Below are 7,763 nucleotides of genomic sequence, written 5' to 3'. Positions count from 1 at the left end.
CTGCTGTCCAAATATCTGAAGCTGATGTAACTTCATTGTTGAAGTACATTGCTCTCAATGAGCCTCGTTCACCAAACGTACTGAAGAAGAATTTGTTCTTAAAACACATCAAGTTTTTAAGATTCTGACATTCACCAAAGTTTTCTTTTCGGGGATTCAAGGGCTGATATGTCTGTGCAAAATGATCAAATACTGTAAATATTGTAAATGCCTTGTTTTATAGAGCTTCTAGTGAACGCTTGGCACGGTGAAAGAACATAACATGTCCAACAAAGATATTGTTTGTCATACAGTTCTCACTGCAAATGTCAAGAAAATGAACAAAGTCATTGAAATGTTTAATAATAATAATAATAATAATAATAATGCCTAAGTTTTATATAGCGCTTTTCAATAACTCAAAGACGCTTTACAAGAGAGACAATAAATAAATAAATACAATAAATACATATAAGACAAGCAGACGACAAGGGAAGAGGTGGAATAATTAATGTGTGGGGAATGCCTGTTTGAAAAGGTAAGTTTTTAACTGTTTCTTAAATGAATGAAGTGAGTCAGAAGCACGGATGTGTGGGAGGAGAGAGTTCCAGAGGGTGGGGGCGGCTATGGCAAACGCCCGGTCCCCCAAGGTACGGTGCTTGGATTTAGTAATGGGAGTGAGGAGGTTGGAGTCAGAGGATAGGAGGCGGCGGGAGGGGTGGTAGTACTGGAGAAGGTCAGTGAGGTATGGGGGGGGGGGGGGCAGGTTTTTGAGGGATTTGTACGTGGTGAGCAGGATCTTGAAATGGATGCGCTGTTTTACGGGGAGCCAGTGGAGCTGTTGAAGGACAGGGGTGATGTGGTCTCTGGAGTGGGAGTGGGTGAGTAGCCGGGCAGCAGAGTTCTGTACGTATTGTAGTTTTTGTAGATGGGAGGAGGGAAGACCATACAGGAGGCTATTACAGTAGTCGAGTCGTGAGGATATAAAAGCATGAATTAGGGTTTCAGCAGCGGATTTGGAGAGAGTGGGACGGAGGCGGGCGATGTTGCGGAGGTGAAAGAAGGCAGTTTTGGTGATGTGACGGATGTGGGGTTGGAAGGAGAGAGTCTGATCGAAGATGACGCCAAGGTTTTGATCTGAGGGGAGGGGGTGACTGAGTGACCGTCTATGGAGAGCTTGAAGTCCTGAGCGGAGGGGAGGAGGGATTTGGGGCCGATGATGATGATGATTTCAGATTTGTTACTATTGAGTTTCAGAAAGTTGTGGTCATCCATGATTTTATTGCAGATAGGCAGGTGGTGAGTTTATACTATATTGAATCAAATGTGCAGTATGTGGTACGCATTTTCAATATGATTCATCTGAGGTTCAAGAGGAACTAATCAGAAGAAGGACAGCAGAGTCAGATTTCTTTAAAGTACAGGATGTGTTGCTCTGAAAGGAAGCAGCGGGGGTCGTCTCAGGTTGAGGAGTGAGTCATTGCCCAGAGTGTAGGAGTTCAAGTATCTTGGGGTCTTGTTCACAGTGAGGGTGCCGGCTGGGCCCCTCCCTTCCGAAGTTTTCCTGGCACGTCCAACTGGGAGGAGACCCTGGGATAGACCAAGAGCCTGCTGGAGGGATTATGGATCCCGTCTGACATGGGAGAACCTTGGGATCCCCCAGGAGGAGCTGGGGATCATTGCTGGGTAGGGATGTCTGGGCCTGCTTCCCCCAGATGGATGGATGGATGAAGGACAGGACAGGAGATCATATTTGTCCAGATGTAAAATATGAATTTGAAAGGATGAATGGTTGTAACGATTTTTAATCAGGTATTATTGATAATCTTAATTTGGCAACGTTTAATTGGTAGAGCTCAAGTTGGTTTGTGAACAACAAACAAGAAACAGTCTAAGAGTGTTGTGCGTTTCACACATCAACATTTCAGTTTTTTTATAACAGCAGTCTTTGTTTTTCTCCTTTGTGTCTTTAAAAGTGGATCAATTTTAAGGATGTTTGTTTAGCTAAATCTTCTTACCTCTCCCATCTCCTTCATACCTACACGTCTACCCATACTCTCTGGTCTTCCTCCTCTCTGTACATCGTGTACTATCCAAATTATCCATGACTCTGACTCTCTTCCAACTTCCAAACCTACCATTTCAGGATTGCATATTCATTATAACCACGCCATGTACAGAACAAGACCAGCTGAGCTAAAAGATTTACATCTTTGTTCATAGGAGGGTAAAATCAACACAAGCAGCAGCTTTAATGAGAGGTTTCAGGTAACTCACCTGTTCTCAACAGTTACTGTAAGTCTGAGGCAAAACAAGCCAAATCTACAAGGAAGTAATACACCTGAACAAAGACTGAGAACGGTAAACATATCTGTGTTACTTCTTCTAAGAAAGACGACACTACGGTGCAGCTCACTGTGTTGTGTGTAAGCTCTGTGAGACCGTATTAAAACACGGCAACAATACAGTGAGCCTACGCCAACATTGGAGCCGACACCACGCCAAGGTTATACAACTTGTGGAAAAACCAAAGCCAAGAATGCAACTTCTCAACTTGTTTTTCTGCAAAGTCAGACTCTGCATGCACAGAAGATATCAGAGTCTGTGGCGATCATCAGCTGTACGGACCTACGTCCTCACAGTGTCATTGAGAACGAGAGCTTAAGAAGGTGGTACACACTGGAACCATGAAAATATTTGACAGAAGTTGCTGTTAAAGAGCTAAACATGGAGGCTAAGGAAGCAGTCAGCGAGTCGTTAGAGTCAGCAGAGAGAGAGAGATGGCGTGTGATGGTTGGACTTGGCCCCCTGCCCTGACAGTCCTACCTTCTGACACAGTAAAATATAAAGAGCTCAGGTAGTTGACAGGAATGCTGATGACTACATTGGTTTAATAATCAATTATCAAAGTAATTTAATAGATGCAACAGGCTCATAAGCTGTTATTATGATGCTTGTTTTGGTACACCGGGGACTAATTTCCTAGTGATGCTGGGAAGAAGAAAACGCCCACTTTGTCCTCTCGGAGGCTGCTGTCCAAATATCTGAAGCTGATGTAACTTCATTGTTGAAGTACATTGCTCTCAATGAGCCTCGTTCACCAAACGTACTGAAGAAGAATTTGTTCTTAAAACACATCAAGTTTTTAAGATTCTGACATTCACCAAAGTTTTCTTTTCGGGGATTCAAGGGCTGATATGTCTGTGCAAAATGATCAAATACTGTGTTTTCTTAATTTAGAACCTATCTACCATGAAACACCAAACAGAGCAGGTCTAGACCGTACTCTGTGTTCTATCATTAAAAAAGACCCAACATCAAGACAGGATCAGATCCAGTCCCACTTTACAGACAGGACTCAGTCTGATCTCATCTTAATCCACCATGAGCAGAGCACTTTGCATCATTTAGCAAGTTACAGTGGCAAGGACAAACTTCCTTTAACAGGCAGAAACCTCCAGCAAGACCAGACTCATATTAGTCTAACATCTGCTGAGACCGTTTTGGAGAGAGGGATAGAGGGAGATAAAGAGAGAGAGAGATGATAGTGGTGAGACGGATAGTAGTAGTTGTAGCAGCTGGAATCTGGCACGTCCACAGCAGCAGAGATCCAGAGGAACCTACGAGACAAGGGAGCTCAAGGACTCCAGAAAGGTCTATGGTTAGTAACTTTAAATATTAAAGGTATAAGGTATACACTAGATTACATAAAACAAAAATATAGGCCACAGTTTGAATTATAATATATGACTTCAGATTTGTTTTAATTAATTAAATTTGTTTTAATATAATTTCGGTATTACGAGAAACGTTTTTATGAAAACATGAAAATCAGCTTTTTTCTGAATCAACAATATGGTTCCTCATAATCCCAATGGAAGACCGTTCAGCTTAGTACTGTTTTATTGTGGTTTATGTTTGAGGGATTGGGGGATGCTCATGTGAGTAGCATTAACATATTAGCTCCTAATCTCCACAGGAAGCGTGTGCGCTGTGTTCCCTCAGCGTTTGAACAGGGAACTTGACTTTTCTCCTTTCTTTACCTGGATTTTGGTCTCCAGTTTTTGGGAATCATGGGATCACTGATCATGTGGCTGCTTGTAAACCTTGCTGAACGACCGTTTTGTATGTACCCTGTTGAAGGCCTTAATGGCTGTAACCTTTTGGCATATTTTAACTCTGACCCTGCCCTAAAAAATAAAGGCTTTAAAACTTTTAAACTTGTCATTTACCCCATTTATCATCCCTTTGTTCTCAAAGATAACCTGTCTTAATGCCTTGTGTTATGGCTTAACCTGGAGCTCACACCCTGGTTGTGACCTATGTTTATTCACTTATAGATAGAGAATCAGGTCTTGGGTGCAGTCAACAAGGCACGCCACCACCACACCCTAGAGAAGCTGGACTCTAAAGTGGATGTGGAAAAACCTGTTTGTGTTCTTGAGAAAACTTTCCTCTAGCCAACCAAGTTTCTACAGGTCAGGCACAATCTTATTGTGAAGATTTTTTTGTGCCCTTTAAGGCATTATGCTCCAAGGATGCAGGCCTGCTCAGTAGTTTATGAGGCAGAGCAGTGATTTCCACTACAGTCATGTCTGTTTTAATGCAGTGATTTCCACTACAGAGTCATGTCTGTTTTAATGCAGTGATTTCCACTACAGAGTCATGTCTGTTTTGTTCAAAATTACCGTATATTTTTCATAAATCAATGACAATTTTATTCTTCATGTAATTTGCAAATGTATTCTTGTACCACATGTATTGATAACATTTATTCTCCAACCAATGACATAAATCATGTATATTTGCAATGATTTTTCATTCTCATAGACTGAACTATTGGGCGGCTGTGGCTCAGTGCTAGAAGCGGCCGTCTCTCAAGGTTGGGGGTTTGGTCACGCTGTCCACATGCCGAGGTGTCTTTGAGCAAGACACTTAACCCCAAACTGCCCCCGGTGGCTATACCAGCATTGTGTGAATGGGATTAGGGAATATTGATGAGCTGTATGGTGCTCTCAGTTTGCAGGTCCAGAATTTTGTTTTCCATCGTGTTATTATGTTGTTTTCGGACCGTCCAGGAAGTTACGATATCGCGACCAACACTATCAACGCAAATTCAACCAATCAGCGCAATTTCTGTGCAGCCTTGCAATTTAATATAATCACCGCAACTTTCCCGCAAATTTGACCAATCACCTTAACCTCAGCACCTGTACGTCATCGGTTTCATCATCAATTTCACTTCCTTGTTGGCGGTTGACAAGATGAAGACATGTCCGACTCGAAAAAAGCACATTTACCAACTAATATTTCCGCCAGAGTTGGTGCAAGTCATTTTCTGGATGTTTTATGTGAAAGCAGTGGTAAACTGTCTTGCACTGCGTGCAATATCATGAAAAAACATAAATGTACGTGCTCACTTGATCGGCACTTTCGGGGACAGCAGGCAAGACAAGTGACGATGACAACATTGTTGTTTTCTGAAGCAGAAAGATGCTCAAAGGCAGTTTCACAGTCCAAACAGGGCCAGTGGACCAGCTGGGAAAACCTAGAGCATTGCAAGCTTACATGGAGGGATCTTTGGGAGATGGAAAGAAGCCAACTCAGCTTTATCATCAGGGCCACCTATGATGTTCTTCCTACCCCAAAGAATCTAAACCAGTGGTTTGGAGAAGATCCTTCTTGTGCACTCTGTCAAACCCCTGCAACACTGAAGCACATCCTCACCGGTTGCAAAACCAGTCTGTCCCAAGGCCGCGACACCTGGAGACATAACCAGGTCCTGCGTCAAATGGCGATTTTCATGAGTAAGATAAGTTCATGAGTAATAAGATATCACAGTATCAAGTGAACAAACTCAGCCAACAGTGGTCATTGTTCAGTTTCGTTCAAGCTGAAGAAAGACCATGATCTTACAGACAAATGCTAACAACAAAGAGTTCAACTGTGTTTGCTGCTTTAAAGTCTCAGAAAAGAGTTTTGTACTAAAGATTATCAGTGTTGACCTTTCCTTGAAACATGTTGACTCAACAACTAGAGATGAACTTGATGTCTGAGGGCTTTTCTTTGCTGTCTGATCTTCTCTGGAATAAAACAGCATATCAAAGAACATTTCTAGAATATATAGAATAGAATACTGACAGAGTGACATAAGACAAGACCCATACATGATCCAGCTTATTACATGGCTACTAAATTAAGATACAGACACATTGGCAAAAAAAACCTTGATACAAAGATTAGTTTAATTGATTTTATATGATTTATGTGTACAGTTCTTAAAAATAGTCAGTCGATTTAACATGAAACTTTCCTCATTCAGCTCTCATTCTCTGAGCTCTGTGGTTCACACAACTTTAAAAATAAACGAGGGAAATGTCACAACTTTGAACCCTGCTGCTTTCATCATCACCACTCATTATTTAACTTTCTTTGTAAACATAGCTAACCTAAAGTGGCTCTCACCTGCTTCTCCGCTGCTGTTGCAAATATTGCTGGACAGTAGCCAGTATGAAAGTATCCGTGTTGTTTTGCCAGCCAAATTTACATGCTAACAGAAGCTTACGGTTTTACCCACTGACTGTATAAATGATGGACATAGTATCTGTGACGTCACCCATCTGTTTCTGAAGCGCTGTTTTGAAACCAATCATTGGCAGGAGCCATATTGCTGCTGTCGAGCGATTGTGACATAAAGAGGCGGGCTTTGAGCCTCCTAGCCAACAGCTACAGTGCTCCCGCCTGTCAACCAAGTCAGCTGTACTTCTCATATTGGAAAACTTGTATTTTCAATATCTTTGAAATTACAGCGTTATGAAAAAATTCACACCCCATACAATGTGTGCCAATCAAGAAATGAGCTATCCAGACTAAAGTCGTCTTTTGTACCAGGCTGTAAACATTTTTATTTCTGCTGTAAAGATCAGCTTTTTTTAATTGGTGTGTATGTGGTTTCCGGTACTTCTGGAGCCAGCTCGGAGGTTGCCTCTGGATTTTACCCCATCTTACGGGCTATTATGTCAACAAACAGAAAGTAAATGTGCCATATCTGTTTTCCATGGATTCATTTGACATGACATGAGAGCAGTTTACCTCTGGTGCTAGTGAAAGTTAATCACCGTCACCAAGGGGCTGCCAAGGAATTCTACCAATCAAAATTAAGCATCTTATACAGCCAGAAGATCAGTTCTAGAGAGCTAGGTATAAAGCAACTATTATATTATATATGTATTACACAAATATATCTATATCTATATATATTATTTATACAGTCTATGGTATAAAGGAATATAATGAATGTGGCTCCATCTAGTGGTAGAATCAGGAGTTACACTGTGTCAGAGCGCAGTGTGTGTCTCTGTGGTGTCAAGCTTGTAATGATGAACATGTTGTGAGTCAGTATGAGGATGGAGAGGAAGGAGCCCCTCCCTTTAAAAGCACTCTGTGTGGGGAACATGAAGCTCAGAGGTGTCCATGACTCTGCTCCATGTCAGAGCTCAGCACTCACATCAGTGTGTTTGTGTGTGTGTGTGTGTGTGTGTGTGTGTGTGTGTGTGTGTGTGTGTGTGTGTGTGTGTGTGTGTGTGTGTGTGTGTGTGTGTGTGTGTGTGTGTGTGTTGAAGGCCAGAGTAGCAGCATGTACCAGTAAACTCTCCTGGACCTGGACCCAGCTGTGTGTCCTTAAAGAGTGATCGGTCTAAGGGTCTACCTCTTCTCTTCAAAGATGGACATCAGTCTGATCATCCAAAGTAATGATCGATCACAGCCTTCTTATCAGAATCAAA

This window comes from Notolabrus celidotus, chromosome 18, assembly GCF_009762535.1.
Source record: "Notolabrus celidotus isolate fNotCel1 chromosome 18, fNotCel1.pri, whole genome shotgun sequence".
NCBI lineage: Eukaryota > Metazoa > Chordata > Actinopteri > Labriformes > Labridae > Notolabrus > Notolabrus celidotus.
Note: the sequence above shows the minus strand (reverse complement) of the source record.